The 13,340-nt window shown below is 50.3% G+C and overlaps 1 protein-coding gene across 1 annotated transcript in view; it reads right to left on the bottom strand.

The window, feature by feature from the left end:
* AGTR1 (angiotensin II receptor type 1) overlaps positions 1-13,340 on the bottom strand; it is a 52,493-nt gene that overhangs the window by 2,618 nt on the left and 36,535 nt on the right. The window lies entirely within an intron of this gene.

The following is a 13,340-nucleotide window of genomic DNA, read 5'->3' as shown; positions in this document are numbered from 1 at the left end:
CCTTTTCTTTCCTTCACCTCACCACCTTACTTAGGTATAGACATTACTAGCACCTCCACTAGGTGGTCAGAAGAGCTGTATCTAGGTTCCTGAGGGACTGGTGTCCATGGGAACTGACTTGGGGAGGGATGAGGGAGGGAGGAGGGCCCCAGACTTCGGGGCACAGCAGTCTCCCCATGGTCTTCCAGGCTGCTCCGGGGCGACCACATTCTTTTACCTCCAACTCAGTCTAGCGAAAGGGTCTGAATCATTCACCCTTGGTGCCTACCAGCCGTTTCTGGAGTTAACTTGAAGATTCACCATCCTACAGCAAGGATATCAAATACATAGAGTCGGTCAGGATTACAGACCCGTCCTTTCCTGGGGGGGGGGATGTGGGGGTGTGAGGCAGCAGCTGTGCTCCGGGACTTTGGGGAAGAATCAGATCCTCCACACAGAGCTCCCGTCGAGACTTCTGCAAATTTTTGATCCAACATTTTACGTAACCGGCAATGAAGCTCTTCATTTATGTGATTTACGAAATCACCAGTTTCTGCCCTAGAAAAGAGTGCACCGGGAAACCCTCGGGAGGGAGGCTGACTGAGGGCGCGAGGGTGACCTCACAGGAGGTGGCGCAGGCGCGCTGGGCGGCAAAGGTTGGCCTCGGGCACAGGCCGGACTGGGCCACAGTGCAGGGGTACTGCGGGGTGAAGACCCTATTGCTACAGCAGGGGCAGGCCTCTAGGGGAGCATGCCTGCGCCTTCTCCTCAGAGCCAAGTGTCCTGGCAAGAAGAGGGACAGGAATGAGACGCGGCCGGCCTGCCCGGGGCAGCTGTGCGTGGCAGCCGGCAGGCTGAAGGAACACCCGGGTCGGAGGGAGGCAGTGTCCACTCGGTGCAGAGCGTGGCCGTGAGGGCAGTGTCCACTCGGTGCAGAGTGTGGCCGTGAGAGCAGTGTCCACTCGGTGCAGAGCGTGGCCGTGAGAGCAGTGTCCACTCGGTGCAGAGCGTGGCCGTGAGAGCAGTGTCCACTCGGTGCAGAGCGTGGCCGTGAGGGCACTGTCCACTCGGTGCAGAGCGTGGCCGTGAGAGCAGTGTCCACTCGGTGCAGAGCGTGGCCGTGAGAGCAGTGTCCACTCGGTGCAGAGCGTGGCCGTGAGAGCAGTGTCCACTCGGTGCAGAGCGTGGCCGTGAGGGCACTGTCCACTCGGTGCAGGCGTGGCCATGAGGGCAGTGTCCACTCGGTGCAGAGCGTGGCCGTGAGGGCAGTGTCCACTCGGTGCAGAGCGTGGCCGTGAGGGCACTGTCCACTCGGTGCAGAGCGTGGCCGTGAGGGCACTGTCCACTCGGTGCAGAGCGTGGCCGTGAGAGCAGTGTCCACTCGGTGCAGAGCATGGCCGTGAGGGCAGTGTCCACTTGGTGCAGAGCGTGGCCGTGAGGGCACTGTCCACTCGGTGCAGAGCGTGGCCGTGAGGGCACTGTCCACTCGGTGCAGAGCGTGGCCGTGAGGGCACTGTCCACTCGGTGCAGAGCGTGGCCGTGAGGGCACTGTCCACTCGGTGCAGAGCGTGGCCGTGAGGGCACTGTCCACTCGGTGCAGAGTGTGGCCGTGAGAGAGGTGGGGTGACGGAGGCGGACTTCCAGAGCTGAGGCTGGGTGGACAGGCGCTCCGGGGGCTACGCTGCCTCCCCCACGGAGGTGTGTGTTCTCCCCACTCAGTACTTGGTTCCGTGTCCTCATTAACGTCTCCTTTTTTTTTGTACTCAGCCGCCCTTCATAATCTCCATCCCTTTCCTCTCTTTTCCTTCATGGGGGCAGTACCATTCCCAAAGAGGCAAGTGTCACACTCAGTCCCACCTGCAGAGCAGCTCTAGGGTTCTGGAGGCGGGTTTTGTCACTCTTTTTTTTTTTTTTAGAGAGAGAGAGAGAAACAGAGAGAGAGAGAAGGGGGAGGAGCAGGAAGCATCAACTCCCATATGTGCCTTGACCAGGCAAGCCCAAGGTTTTGAACCAGCGACCTCAGTGTTCCAGGTCGACGCTTTTATCCCATTGCGCCACCACAGGTCAGGCCGGTTTTGTCACTCTTATCACAGTGGTCTGCTGACCTGTCTGTCCTCTCCACTGGTCTGCCAGTCACCTGAGGGTGGGGCCTGTTTGCCAGCCTACGGCCTGGCACATGTCAGGAGGGATGTGGTCAGTGTCTGATGAAGGTGAGAGTGAGTGGATGAATGAATGAATGAATGAATGGCGAGCATATAACCTCAAAGCTAACAGCTTAGAGCATTGAGACTAATTTCTAGGGGTTTAATGAAATCCATATTTACATTCTGCTTCTCAAAGAATCTCAGAGGAAATATTCCAAGTCCACCTGGGCCTCACCTTGGATTAGGAATCCAAACCAAATCCTAACCAAACCAAAACAAAAGCCCTTAGCACTTTCAGAAATCCGGAGTTTACCAAACAAAAGGTGAAAAGAAGGACTAATTTCATAGAAACCAGGGCCAGGCTCTTGGGAGGGGTGTGGGATGACCTATTTTCTCCTCATTCAGAAGGATTTCCCTACATTTTGCTTTTTTTTTTTCTTCCAGTTCTCTTTATTATCACTACTGAAATTACTCTGTATTAGAAGTATGCATTCATTTAGGTAAACAAATATTCTCTATTAAAAATTAAATGCCACATTAAAGGTTTATGGGCTAGCCCTCATGTGTACCCTGATGTGGATTAATTTACTTATTTGCTCTCCTCACATCTAGTTGAGGTGCAGCTGGATTTTGCCTAGGAAGAAAAAAATGGAAAACGTCAAAGTTAAAGAAATTCAAAGATTCAAAGCAGCCTGGGTGAACTCCATACCTGAAAACTAGGGCAGAAGGAAGGATTTTTTGCAGCTTGGGTACAAAGGCACTAAAAGATAGGAAGGCATCAGCTCGATGCCTCAGGCGTCCCTGGGTGCCCGACACTTGGGTGCAGGGAGGCTATGCTCCCCTTTCCTCTCCTGACCCTGCTTTGAGGGCACACGACTGAGGCGGGGCTCATCAGTTCTGTCTCTAGAGTGCGTGGAAAGTTATTGACGCGGCTGTAACCTTCACCATCATCTATAAAAGAATCTCTGTGGGAGAAGGTCTGCGTTGGAGAGAACCAATTTATAAACCGAGCCTTGGACCCCAGTTCTTCACCGTCTGACATCAGCCTCACCTTCAGTTTCCATCAATCCAGGTGGACAAATGTTTTGTAGGCGAAAGGGTGTTCTGAACAACTAGGGGGGCATCCCTGGACATTTTAGTGAGGTATTTATTATTTTAATAAGTTTATCTCATGAGACACTCTGGACATGGCATTGAATACACTAGAGGCATATTTACATATATATATATATATATATATATATATATATATATATATATATATATATTTTTTTTTTTTTTGTATTTTTCTGAAGCTAGAAACAGAGAGAGACAGTCAGACAGACTCCCGCATGCGCCCGACCGGGATCCACCCGGCACGCCCACCAGGGGGCGATGCTCTGCCCACCAGGGGGTGATGCTCTGCCCCTCCGGGGCATTGCTCTGTTGCGACCAGAGCCACTCTAGCGCCTGGGGCAGAGGCCAAGGAGCCATCCCCAGCGTCCGGGCCATCTTTGCTCCAATGGGGCCTCGGCTGCGGGAGGGGAAGAGAGAGACAGAGAGGAAGGAGAGGGGGAGGGGTGGAGAAGCAGATAGGTGCTTCTCCTGTGTGCGCTGGCCGGGAATCGAACCTGGGACTTCTGCACTCCAGGCTGACGCTCTACCACTGAGCCAACCGGCCAGGGCCTACATATATATATTTTTAATGTGAGCAATGACCAAGATTTTCTACCTAGTAAGGAAACAAGTGTTCTCATGCTTGAGGGTGGAGGTGAGAGGGAGAGGCATTTTGGATGATGGAAAATGGCAGGAAGACTCGCAGGGAAACAGAAATGCCAGTCGAGTGTTCTGCGGGCAGTTATCCATCCAACATCCCACAGTCACTGAACACCTACTATGTGCCGGGGACAGGGGTGTCAAGTGAATAAAGCCACACAGTCCTTCTCCTTCATTCGAGTCTAGCTGGAGGCAGACATGCCTCCAAGACAGAATTCTCTCTGGTGCATTGAATACTTCACCACCTAAGAGGCCTGTGAGATGTTCTGTGTTCGCCATTGACCCAACCCGGCAGTGGGGTGTGGGGGAGAAATCAGGGGTGCTTCCCGGAGAAGGCGGCCCTCAGACTCTGGAGGGTGTATGGCGAGCAGAGTGGTTAGACCAGAGAGGCAACCAGCTGGCCAGCCCAGGTGGACTGGTGACTGTGTTCTCTCATGAGCTGCTCTCGTCGACCTTCAGATACTGCACAGTCCTCCGGGCAGGGCCGTGAGGTCTGAGGTGCCCTGGGAGCGAAGTGACATCAGTCACTGACTGGTGTGTAAGAAACAAGAAATACCCTTTTCTGGTCTGCACCGTTTGTGCATGTGTGTGGTGACTTACATTTTTTTAAAAAAATTAAATTTATTGGGATGATATTAATAAAATTATACAGCTTTTTTAAAATTTTATTTTTATAGTATCAGCCTGTGTCATGATTGGCCTTTTCTCTCACCTTTTGGCCCCCTTCACCTATTTCGCTCACGGATTGGCTTCCCTAAGGGGCGGTTCTCAGGGAAGAGGGGAAACGGACGTGGTGACTGGCAGCCGCATAGGGTGATGGCGAGCGAGTAGGGAGGCGTGGGCGTCTCTTCTCTTTGAAGCCGGAAGGACGGCTGCGGTTGTGACCAGCCGAAGGAGACAGAGACGCGTCCTACGGGGAACCACGGACGTTGAGCCCTAGAAAGCAGCGACACTTCCGTGTCATCCCGTCTCCTCTCCTGGCATGGGGCAGGCAGGCAGGGAGGACGCTGACGAGGATCCCCCTCTCCCTTTTTCCCGAGTCTCGCCACAGCTTTCTCCCAGGCAGGCTCTGGGGTCGCAAGGATCCTGTAGCACCCTTTTGTCTTGGAGGAAGGAAGAGGGGGATCTGGAGTCAAAGCGCTTGTAATGGAATCTCCCTTTGCCGCTTACAAGTCGGTGCGGCTCTGGGCAGGTCCCCCCACTTCTCTGAACACGAGCCTCCTTCTCCTCATCTCTAAGAGATAAGATCAATGATTCCGTCGCACACAATTTGTGGTAGGCATTAAATGAGAGAACGTGAAACCACTGGGCATGTCTTTCAAATAGTGGGTAATAAATCTGTTGCACTGGAATTGTTGCTGTTATTTTTTGAATACAGGGCAAACGCTGACTCAGCCATGGATCAAAAGAGCATGAGAGATTTTATTTATTTTTTTTAAAAGGGGGTTTATTATTGATAAGCTCTTTCGCCTGCCATTAGAAGGCTAAAAATACCGAGTTGTTGTTCTTTCAAAGTATGAGTAAAAGATAATCCTCAGCAGCTGAATCAATTTGCCGTGAGTCAGGTGGGAACGGCCAGCGTGCTGCAGACACAAACTTGGCTCATGGTGGCCGCCGCCCGGTCACCTGCTTGCTTGTGTAGGAGTTACCTCGGATTCCTGGACAGTGTCTCTCGCTTTTCAAAACCAGCATAAGAAAAAAGATATATATATATTTTTTAAAAAATTCTAAGTCTATTTCTCCAAGACTTTTGATGAGAACATTAATACCTTCTTGAGTTCTAGGCAAAGCCAAAACCAATCTAATTAAATTGTTCATTACCAGCTCCTTTTTAAATGAGTTTGCAATCTAAAGAAGAAAAAAAAACACACAAACCAACAGAAACAATACCCCATAGTCTCTGATGATAATAAAGAGGGAATTAGGCCCTGGCTGGTTGGCTCAGCGGTAGAGCGTCGGCCTGGCGTGCGGGGGACCCGGGTTCGATTCCCGGCCAGGGCACATAGGAGAAGCGTCCATTTGCTTCTCTACCCCCACCCCCTCCTTCCACTCTGTCTCTCTCTTCCCCTCCCGCAGCCAAGGCTCCATTGGAGTAAGGATGGCCCGGGCGCTGAGGATGGCTCCTTGGCCTCTGCCCCAGGCGCTGGAGTGGCTCTGGTCGCGGCAGAGCGATGCCCTGGAGGGGCAGAGCGTCACCCCTGGTGGGCGTGCCGGGTGGATCCCGGTAGGGCGTATGCGGGAGTCTGTCTGACTGTCTCTCCCCGTTTCCAGCTTCAGAAAAGAAAAAATAAATAAATAAATAAATAAAGAGGGAACTAAAAGACCAAGTCATTATATTTTTGAATCATCTTCTATCCAAGTATCTCTCTCAAACCCACCAAGCGGGGGTCAGTGTTTGTAAGTCGCTTGCTGATAGTACTGGACAGCCCCGTAAACGTCCCTTTCAAAAGTTGTTCTCTCGATTGCTCCAGTTTTACAGTTCAGAATTCAGGAAGCAGCTGCTTCTGCTCCTGTGGACCCCACCCCCCACCTGGCAATGAACGAGGCATTCCCACTAGCTCCAATTTTGGCTCTCTCATTCACTGCTAGGTGACCTTGAATCAGTCATGTAGCTCCCTAGATCTCCGTATCCCTAAGGAGCTGGTTAAAGAAGTCCCCCAGAGACTGACATTTTATCACCTTTCTTTTGAATAGGCACACGTCTTTGGCAGACAAAGGCAATTCATGGCTTGACAAGTAGAAATGACCTGATAAATCATAAAATTAAGCAATTATCTGTCTATGATCAATGTATTATTTTTTTTTTAAGTATTTTTTAAATTTTATTTATTCATTTTTTTTACAGAAGAGAGAGAGTAGGAAGAGAGAGAAACAGAGAGAGAGAAGGGGGAGGAGCTGGAAGCATCAACTCCCATATGTGCCTTGACCAGGCAAGCCCAGGGTTTTGAACCGGCGACCTCAGCATTTCCAGGTCGACGCTTTATCCACTGCGCCACCACAGGTCAGGCAATGTAAGTATTATTAATAACATTCCCTAATTAAATATAAGAACTCCTTTTATTAAAAACAAAATGAAAAGAGTTTTACTTTTTAATGAACATAAATGAACTTTACTTCAGATAATTATAGTGACGGTGTCCTCCTCCCCCTCCCCCCACGCCCAGGGCCATTTCCTACATTAACTGTTTACTCAAAGGAATAGACTCCCTGACACAGCATTTGGATAGCTGCTTGTGACCCTTGGTTAATAAGGTCAAGGTTACAGGTTTGGACCCTATCTAGATTAGCTGCTCTAAATCCATTTATAACCAAGGACTGTGAGCCCCTTAGATGCCCCCTGTGCTGCTCACTGGCAATACCAGGTGAAAGAGTCAAGATAGATGTCTTTCTCATGGCTGCAAATCAAAATTAAAAGCATGCACTATAGTCAATCAAGATTATATCATCCTGGTCCTGGCCATTTGGCTCAGTGGTAGAGTGTAGGCCCATGTGTAGAAATTCTGGATTTGATTCCTGGTCAGGGCACACAGGAGAAGTGGCCATCTGCTTCTCCAACCCCTCCTCTTTCTCTCTCTCCTCTATGTCTCTCTCTCTCCTCCCGCAGCCATGGCTTGAATGGTATGAGCAAGTTGGCCTTGAGTGCTGAGGGTGGCTCCATGGCCTTGCCTCTGGTGGTCAAATAGCTCGGTTGCTGAGCAACGGAGCAGTGGCCCCATATGGGCAGAGCATCGCCCCCTAGTGGGCTTGCCAGGTGCATCCCGGTCAGGGCACATGTGGGAGTCAGTCTCTCTGCCTGTTTTTCTTTCACTTAAAAAAAAAAAAAAAAAGAGTCCCTGGCCGGTTGGCTCAGCGGTGGAGCGTCGGCCTGGCGTGCGGGGGACCTGGGTTTGGTTCCTGGCCAGGGCACATGGGAGAGGCGCCCATTTGCTTCTCCACCCCCACCCCCTCCTTCCTCTCTGTCTCTCTCTTCCCCTCCCGCAGCCAAGGCTCCATTGGAGCAAGGATGGCCCGGGCGCTGGGGATGGCTCCTTGGCCTCTGCCCCAGGTGCTAGAGTGGCTCTGGTCGCGGCAGAGCAACGCCCCGGAGGGGCAGAGCATCGCCCCCTGGTGGGCAGAGCGTCGCCCCTGGTGGGCGTGCCGGGTGGGTCCCGGTCGGGCGCATGCGGGAGTCTGTCTGGCTGTCTCTCCTCGTTTCCAGCTTCAGAAAAATACAAAGAAAAAAAAAAAAGATTACATCAACGAAAAAGTTGGCACAATGTGTTATTATTAAAATAACTCCTACAGAATGAACCTACTCTCAGACTCTTTGTAGGGAAATACAACTTTTAAAAAACTTAGTTAAGGTGATTGTTTTCCAGCTAAAAACGTAAGACACGAAGGTAGAGAACTGTAAGGGAACTTTACAGTAACATTATTTAGAATACTGTTTTGAAGTGCTGTATTAAATCAATGTTTTGAAGAGCTTTATAAATGGACTTTTGTCCTAAGAAAATGAATCCTATAAAGGTAATCTTTTTGATTTATTTATAGTTACATTTTTTTTTTCCAAGCACAGTTTTGTACGTATTATACTGCTTTGCTTTTGTGTGTTGTACATTTAAATGCCGTAAAGACAGAAAGAGCAGACAGAGAATGTGCGGGCCCGGCGTCCTGCTGATACGTCCGCTCTGTTACCCGCGACACAATCGGACGCACGCAACTTAATCTCTTACTTTGTTATCCTTCAAATATTAAAAAAAAAAAAAAAAAATATATATATATATTTAGAATGAGAATGCCAACGCCTGTTCTTACCTCTGTTTCACAGATTGTTAAAGAGGTCTTTGATATGCATAAAAGCACTTTGAAAAGATAACCTTTCTACAATGCAAGGATAAATAAAATGAATTTAGTAAGAGAAAACTCAGAACTTCCAAAGACTCATACATTTTTTTTCACTCAAAAATTCAGAAATTTCAAAAAAAAGTGGGGTTTAACTGACATACAACATGTCATTCGTGTCAGGAGGACAGCATAATGATTCGATATTTGTGTATGTTATGAAACGACCACCACCCTAAGTCTAGCTAACATCCATCAGCATATGTAGTTAAGAGTATTTTCTTAGGGTGGAAACTTTAAGATCTTCTTTCTTAGCAATACTCAAATGTGCAATACCGTACTGTTAACTAGAGCCATCCCGCTACACAGGACACCCCCCCCCCCCCGACTCAGTTACTTTATAACTGAAAGTTCGTGCCTTTGACTCCTTTTGTTTCTTTTGATTCGCCCACTTTTCCTGTTACCCCCCACCCCTGCATCCCCTCTGGCAACCGCCAATCTCTTCTCTGTGTTTATGAACAGCAGACATATTTTCCTGATTGTAATCTAAGGCTTCTGTTTCACAGTGATGATGAGGCGGCTGATGAACGCCGAAAGGAAGGCAAAATGGTAACTCTCGAATAGCTGCTACATTTACTACTGACGACACCACATGTTTGGGGGCCCTCAGACTAACTCTGGCCAACAGATGTATTTTCTTTGGTCCAGAGGTATTTACAGCTTTTGGAATTTTAATCCTCTGAATTCCCTAATCCCCACTGTGCTGCGCTTTCCTGCTCAAGGAGGTCTGGAACTTCTCTAGGTAAAGTGGGGTAGGCGATGCTCGCCTCCGCACACCCGTTAGGAGGAAGACCCCCCTGGGAGTGGGAGGAGTCACCTTGACTCAGGTGAGAGCCAGGCTGGAGCAGCAGAAGAGCGTGGCCACGGGAACCCAGAGGTCCGGGCCAGGTGCAGCCGTACCCCAGAGCTGTGGCGGGTTCGGCTCCGGACCCCGGCGACACAGCAAGTCTCACACTAAAACAGGCCGTCCTACCGCCGGTGGCGGCTCTTGCCTTCAGCTCGTAGAAGATAAGCCACACCTGTGAAGTCCGAGAAAACCAGCTGTGCCTGGGCACGACTGAGCTCTCCTGAGCGATGAGGTCTTCGGCTTTATCACTTAACCTGTGACTCGTTTTCTTTGTCTGGAAATGACGGTAACGCTAATGAACTTCGTGATAATGACAAAGTAAAAAATGTATCATGTCCGTTCTGGCTCATCACCCTGTGGGGAAACGTCACATGAGGTCACGTATGTGAAGATGTTACGAGATCCCATAGCTCTGAGACTTTTGCTGGGGCTATTAAATTCACACTACAGTGTGAATGGCTAATTTTCCAGCTGCCAGCCAATCTGGGTAGAAAGGGATTGGGAAACTGCATGTGGTGCTGGAAGTGGAAGGAATGAAAGAACCGGAAAGAGGTGGAGAGGCTCCGAGGGGAGGGGCTGACAGGCACTGCTGATAAGCTACTTGGCCTGGACCCTTTTGCCAGCTCTAATCATTCTCCTGAATGCCTATATAATTTTATTTTACTTTATTTATTCATTGAGAGGAGGGGAGGCAGAGAGACAGACTCCCACATGTGCCTCTGATCCACCCGGCAAGCCCGCTACAGAGTGATGCTCTGCCCATCTGGGGTGTTGCTCTGTTGTTCAGCAGCTGAGCTATTCTAAGTGCCTGAGGTGGAGGCCATGGAGCCATCCTCAGCACCCTGGGCCAACTTGCTCCAATAGAGTCATGGCTGAAGGAGGAGAAGACAGAGAGAGATAGAGAGAGAGAGACACGAGAGGGGGACAGGAGAGAAGCAGATGGGTGTCTCTTCTGTGTGCCCTGACTGGGAATCGAACCTAGGACTGCCACTAACCAGGGCCAACGTTCTACCACTGAGCCAACTGGCCAGGGTCTGCCTATACAATTTTAAAAATTAAAATACAGTGGTACTGCACCACTGATTCTAATATAAAGTTTAGACCAGACTATCTCCTATTATTTAGCACTCCGTTTCCTATGCGGAGCTCCTTTGTCTTCTAATTAAACAGCGGTGCTAGGAGATGTGGCTGCTGGGCCAATGCAAGGCAGACAGCACTTGGCCGACTGAAAAATACAATGAGAAAGCGGTGACTGCCGCTGCCTGTGCAAACTTCATCAGCAGTAAGTGACTTTCCAGATGTCACGCATCTGGAATTAGAATATATTCCCAGTACTGGCGTGCAGTCTGAGCAAGAGGAAGAATACGCTCTTTCCAGGGGAGCTACAGAAGAGAACGCACCACTTCTGCCTCTGATTGCTGTTGCTCCTCCAAATGCCAAGTAAAATGTAGCCCTTGGTTTGGGGAGCGGACACCGAGCCTTTTGGCACAGAGGCCCGGGCTGCGTCGTGAGGCGGCACGTTGTCAGACAGCAGCGACTCTGGAAAGATCAGGGGAATAATATTCTCTGCCACACCGAGATCACCATCTCTCCTTGTTTTCATAGTTATTATTAATTAATTGATTTAGCGAAGGAGACAGACAGACAGAACAGAGACAGAGGGACAGGAAGGGACAGAGATGGAAGCACCCACTTGAAGTTGCAGCATTTCAGTTGTTCACTGAATGCTTTCTCACAGGTGCCCTGACAGGGGCGCTCCAGCTGAGCCAGTGACCCCTTGCTCATGCCAGTGACCTTGGGTTCAAACCAGCGACCTTGAGTTTAAGCCAGCGACCTTTGGGCTCAAGCCCCCGTAGTCTATGATCCCACGCTTAAGCTGACGACCCCTCGCTCAAGCTGGTGACCCTGCGCTCAAGCCTTGGGGTTTTGAACCTGGGTCCTCAGCATCCCAGGTGGACGCTCTATCCACCGCGCCACCACCTGGTCCGGCCGTCTCATCTGTTTTTACCTTTGCTATAGCAATTTCTCCTTTCACATCTTCCCTCGCAGGGAGCGATTTCTGCCCTTATTACTCGCAACAAAACTGTTCAACTGGACGACGCTGGCTCCCGGAGCTTGCTGCGGCACCTAACAGATTAGGGCCTCACTGCCTCGTGAGGTTAGAGTCCTCCTAGTGCTGCTCCTGCAGAGGAGCTGGCTGTTCTTGTTCTCGGCCACGGACTCCCATCCGAAAGCAACGGTGCTTCGCCAGGCGCCCTCGCAGGAGGACATAGGACAGCCACGCTTTCACCTGGGCCAGCGGAAATTTCAAATGATGAGCTGGTGTGATAGAAATATCTAACACGCTCTAGTTTTTTTATTTTTATTTTTATGAACAAATATTTTTGGCTGAAGAAGGCTCAAGTTCTTGTGTAATTTCAAAATGTCCACCGCTCTTGGTTCCAGCTGGAAGCCACGGCTGTTTGCAACTTGATTATTTTTTCTTGCCAGCTTGTCCTCCTTCTTAGGTAAAACGTACAAATAAGGAGGGTGAGTGTGCGTTGTTCCTGTCAAGCCTCCTCGTGGAGAAAGAGTTGCATAGAATTTCTTCACCCACAGAATCCCCAAACATGTCTGGGTCACCAGGAACTCATCAGATATGCGGGGGCTGCAGGGGCGAGGCCCTCTGTCTCAAACAGAGGAGACAGCATTCTCGAAACCGTGAGCAACGTCGGCGTGGAAAATGTCCATTTACCAATTCCAGCTACCTGTAACTTCCGCAGAAAGTGACAAGCGAGTGTTCAAGTCAGCTTGCTTATGTGCAGCTGTTTTCTCCTCTCCTGTGTGTCCGCGGGTATCTGACTCATGAGGACGACTTTGAGTTGTGGCTGAATAGGCCCATTAGTGACATTGGTGACGTGTGACACACTGAACGCTTGCCAGGTGCCCAGACTGGTGATCATTGCTCTTCTCTTTATAAGAGCCCCGTTGTTACGGACCGTGTCCCCAAGAACTCATAGGCTGATGCCTTCATCCCTCGTGTGACTGGTTTTGTAATCGGGCCTTTAAAGGGGTAATTAAGGGTAAATGATGAGGTCATAGGGTTGGAGCCTTTATCCAACATGATTGGCGTCGTTCTGAGAGGGAGACGGGCACCAGGAACGTGCAGGCAGAGGAAATGCGGTGGGGACGCAGTGGGAGGGGCCGTCCGCAGAGTGAGGGGGAGGGGCCTCAGAGCCCGACCCCGCCCGCCAGCACCCTGAGCTTGAACCTCTGCCTTCCCGGACTGTGGGTAAGCGCGTGTCTGTGACCCTAGCCACCAGGTCTCTGGAACTTCCTCACGGCAGCCCACGCAGACCAGTGCGAGGCCTGGCCTCAGAGACGGAGACGGGCTTGGAGAACAGGCCCTTACATTGTGGACATGCTCAAGTTTCAAGGCTCAGCGTCATTTCTTTCCTTTTTCTGGTTAGGTCATTTCTTCAGATTGTAGTTCAATGATTCGCAGTTCTCCGTCGTGGGTCATTTTGAAGGGCATTTGGCAATGTTAGGAGACATTTCTGGTTCTCACACGGGCGGTGGGGGGAGATGCCACCCGTGTCTGGTGGGCAGGAATGGGGGACACTGCTGATCGTCTCACAAAGCACAAGGCAGGGCCCTCCAACAAAGAATTGTCGAGTCTGACGTGTCCGTACCTCTGCTGTTGAGAACCTTGTTCTAGTTCCTACTTTCTTTCTTTTTTCCAGTTCTGGATCATC

The sequence above is a fragment of the Saccopteryx bilineata genome, chromosome 8, assembly GCF_036850765.1.
Source record: "Saccopteryx bilineata isolate mSacBil1 chromosome 8, mSacBil1_pri_phased_curated, whole genome shotgun sequence".
Lineage (NCBI taxonomy): Eukaryota > Metazoa > Chordata > Mammalia > Chiroptera > Emballonuridae > Saccopteryx > Saccopteryx bilineata.
This window is presented reverse-complemented; position numbering and strand designations above follow the sequence as displayed.